We start from the raw sequence: 4,428 nt of genomic DNA on the forward strand, positions 1-4,428 counted from the left end.
CGGCCGCCGCTTGCCCGGGGAGCGGCGCGGCGGGAGCCCGAGCCACGGGCTGGGGAACGGGAGCAGGACCGCGCGCCGTGCTCAGCGGGGGTTGAGCCCTTCTTCACTACTCTTCCTCGTCTTTTGCTTTCGGCAAGTTTTGTTGGCGGGGAGGGGGGGAGGATTTTTTTTCCTCTTTCTTTTACCTCCAGGAACTGGTGCTTTACAACCTGTAGAGATAAGACAGCCTCGCATCAGATGATCACAGAGATAAGTAATCTCTCCCCTCGGCCAGTGGTATAGCTGACCGTATGCTCTTGAATCTTAGAGCGCTAAGTCTTTCCTGTGAATGAACGAGAAAACACTCGACAGGTCGTGAATAATCGTTTTAATGAGTGTGTAAAAGCGTGCGACGGGGTGCACGGAGCTGTCGGGTTAAACAAACAACTTGTACCCTGACGAAATCCGATTGTTAAAGTGCAAAGTGGTGTCAGTCCAATTTCCATCCCAGTTCTAAAAACCACAGATCTAAGTCGCGGGAGTCCAATTTTCCCCATTAAGAAAAATAACAATATTTTCTGAACGTAAGTGCGATCGTCCCTAATGTTAGCCTTTGGCGAAAAAAGACCAGTTGCATATCAGAGGTACAGAAGCTATTTTTATTATTTTTTGTTATTTTTAAAGACCATAGTTAAAAAGTGTGTATTTGACATTTTCCTACATATTATCAGATCAATGCGGTAAATATTTTCCTTTTTTATGTGTCCGTCGCCTCCCTCTCCGTATGCCCCCCCTCCTTTTTTTTTTTTTTTTTTTTTTTTTTTTTTTTTTTTTTTTTTTTTTTTTCACAGATCACTGGAGGCAAACATCGAATTAATTGGATCTCAATGACTGAGGTTGGTAACTTTGTATTGAACTAAGGTTATCACTGTCATAGTGTTCAGGTGTTTACAAGACATTTTAGGAGTTTGTAGAAAAGGTAAATCCGGACAATACATACGATAAAACTAAAAGGGCGCTGCAATACTGTATACTTCAAGTCCAAGTTATACTACCCATGTTTAAGGAGATAACACTCTGTGGGTCTGTAATAATTTATCTAGAGATTATAAATTTTTGAAAAACTGAGGTTTGTTTTTTTTTTTTTTTTGGTTTTTTTTTTTTTTTTTTTTTTTTTTTTTAAGACTGACATCGGAATAGCCATGTCTGTTTCCTGTAGAACTAGAGGGCCTTCCTTGCAGTATTTTGTAAACGCAAATACCACTCTTCTAAGCCCAGTGATTATTTTTTCAAGGTTAGTAATGACGCATATTGCTAATGTTTATTGTTGCTAAAGACTTTCAGACCGACTGCGGGTCTGGCACGTTCTATGAAGAGTCATTTTCAGATGTGTCCTCCCTTTCTTTGAAAGTACCGGCTTGAGCCAAGTGAGGTGAGGCAAGGCAACCCCAGCTGGAAACCAACGCTTTTGAAAGTTTCTCTGCTCTTCCGATTAATACTCTATTTTTCAAAAATAATATGACATTGGAAAATGAACAATATGACAAGATGTATTATTAAGCTATAGTCATAATGGAGACCCAATGCACTGGCAGGAATGTGAAATTTACTTTTGATACTTGTGGAAGTTGATTCTGACCATTCATGAACTAGATAGTAATGTCCATATGGCGTTGGCCTCAAACTGATTTCCAGCGTTCATAGCATTTTGAGTTAAAAGATAGTTTTTGGGTTTGGTTTGGGGTTGGATGTTTGGGTTTTGATTTGGTTTTGATTTTTTTGGTGGGTTTTTTGTTTTGTTTTGAATTTTTTTTGTTTGTTGGTTGCTTGGTTTGGGTTTTTGTTTTTGGGTGTATTTTTTTTTTTTCCCCTCACAAAGACAGTTTTGTGTTGTACTTTAGAAACGACGCAGGCATTGAGAACAGATATCAGCGAATTTTGTGTTCCCAAGTGTGGTATAATCGTCTTTGCATACCTTCCTCTGAAACCAGAGATAGAAAGCAAAGAGAGAAAGAAGTAAAGAGGGAGAGAGAGGAAGAAGGGGAAAAAGGAAAATTCAGCCCCGCTGAATTAGGTAGCAGATCTATAACTAATGAACCATGCAATCATATAACAGTATTTAACAAGCATCTGACGAATGTTCTGGGCAGTTTCAAACATGGCTTTGCTCAGACTATATGACTTGAAACACATCATTGCCCGGACCAGTGTGAACGCTGGAGACTCAAAACCAAAATGTTCCCACCGTTTTCCTTAACTCCCTACGTGAGAAGAAAAGGGACATAGGCTCAGTCCCAGGGAGGAAAGAGAGAGGAGAACGAAAGACAAAGCACAAGGACATATGCCTCCGGAGCACAAGAGCACAGAAGTCTGCACCCTGAGAACCAGGGAACATTTCTCATCCCCCTGAAAGACTAATGCCCTCTTCCTGCCACTGCAATTTCCTTTGCAACAAAACGGTGCATTAAATGGGCATGGTAGATAGTAAGGACCTATCAGTTTCTTGCTGTAGTTCTGCTAATAAATAAAATTCTAAATGTTCAAAACACTCTATCTGTCACATTCACAAGATAGGTACTGTAAATTCCTGTTGAAAATATACAAACAGAGATCCAAGAGGTTGCCTCTGTTTTTGTGTCTCTCTCTCACAAGAAATGCACTATCAAAACATTAATTATATTTGAAAGGGAACAGATTATTTGTTTGAGAAAGAATTACATTCTTGAATTTATATTCCACGCAGACCTCTCCTCCTGTCTGCTGAGAGGGTTGAACTGTAAATCTGTCTCAAATTATTTACCCCTAAAATGTAAGTAGGTGTGTCACATTAGAGTAGTAGAGAGATGAGAGATAATCTGTAGGTGCTTTTAGACACCTCTGTGGGATGGGTCGTTAGGGAATGTCGAAATGAACACGAAATTGCAAATCTAACATGTGAAGAACATGCACGCTTATTCTTTGACAATGAAAATACAAACGCACAAAGAGATGCAGAGTTGAACCTAGCTAGTTATTAAACACGATGAGTCACGGGAGTTTGGGCCCGCAGTTCCTTTTTGTTTAGTTGGTTTTGCTTTGGCGTTTCTTTTAGTTGTTGTTGGGTTTTGGATTTTGTTTTGTTTGGGGTTTTTTTTGTTTGTGGTTTTTTTTTTTTTTTTTTTTTTTTTTTCCCCAGTGTTTTCATGCACATCTTGTGGTAGCCGATAGTTGAAAAGCTACTAACCGTGTGGTGAGTCATCACTTAAGTAAAGAGAAATCACTTAAGGATTGTACCTTCTTTCTTACTTTTAAAAACACTAATAAAAAGGGTTAAGTAGGTGCCCTCATACCTTTACCTTTCTTCTGGGGAAAATAGTGATTTAGTGTGACTTTATTAGGAGCTCTTGAAAAACTCTCCTCGATGTCTGCTTTTTTGCACTTTCCGCTAACCAACCTTCAGCATTTCCTAACCTACCTCCAGACTCCGTTAGCTATCTCAGCAGCATCGTTCTCCAGCATTGCAGGTGTTTTGGCAGGAATTGATGGGGACAGTCCGTTCAGAAAGTTTTTTTGGTGCTGTCGCGTCATGCTTGGGGAAATTCGTCACTGCATCCCAAGCCCTTACCTTGGGACCTGGGGAAGCTGTGTTAGCACCAGGTCCTGCAGGGCTGAACCCTCTTCTCTATTCCTGTATTTCTTGAGCCCTGAGAAACCGAAGCCATGGGGCCTGGAGGGCGGTCTCAGGGAGCACGGGAAGGTGGGGGTGGGCGGACTTTTCTGCTTTGGATGTGCCTGGGATGTGCTCTCTCCCTGATTAGGTATCTGTGGAGGAAGAAGGTGACGTGACGAGAAAAGCCTGACAGCCAAAGTGGGAACTGTCCGGGAGAAGGATCCGTGATGAATGAGGTCTGCGAAGTCATGATGCACAAGCAGCCCAGGACAGTGTGCTGGCACCAAATGCCGGTTTTTGTTCGCTAGAACCATAAAGAAAAGTGGGGAGGGGGCGGGGGCGGGCGACGGGGGGAGACGAAGGGGAGGTGGGGGAGGGGGATCCTGGGAAAGGGGTCCGTGAGGACGGGGAGTGAGAGATGGGAGAAATCAGTGGCTGTAATGCTAGCATGAGTTCATCGTCGCCCGGGAGAAGAGAAGCTGCGTTTGTCAAATGGGCTAGAGCGCTGACGGGAGGCAGAGGCGCCACCGGAGCGCTCCGAGATGCGGCTGTGAAATGTGGATCCCGACCGACTCGAAGGACAGTACTTTATAACACAATCTATCCCAAAATCTTCCAGGCAGGTGTACGAGGTTAGGTCAGGCTCTTCGATAATCGCCGACCCATCGTAGGGAACAAGTTCTGCCCCGGGGTAGGGGATATGATGGGAAAAGCGGTTGTGAAGTCCCTTGTGAAATCCTACTAAAATTGCAAACATTCTTTTATTCCTGGAGTAATTTTGTGCAGAACTGGAGCTTCTT

The sequence above is a fragment of the Pyrgilauda ruficollis genome, unplaced genomic scaffold (genome assembly GCF_017590135.1).
Source record: "Pyrgilauda ruficollis isolate IOZ18807 unplaced genomic scaffold, ASM1759013v1 scaffold63, whole genome shotgun sequence".
NCBI lineage: Eukaryota > Metazoa > Chordata > Aves > Passeriformes > Passeridae > Pyrgilauda > Pyrgilauda ruficollis.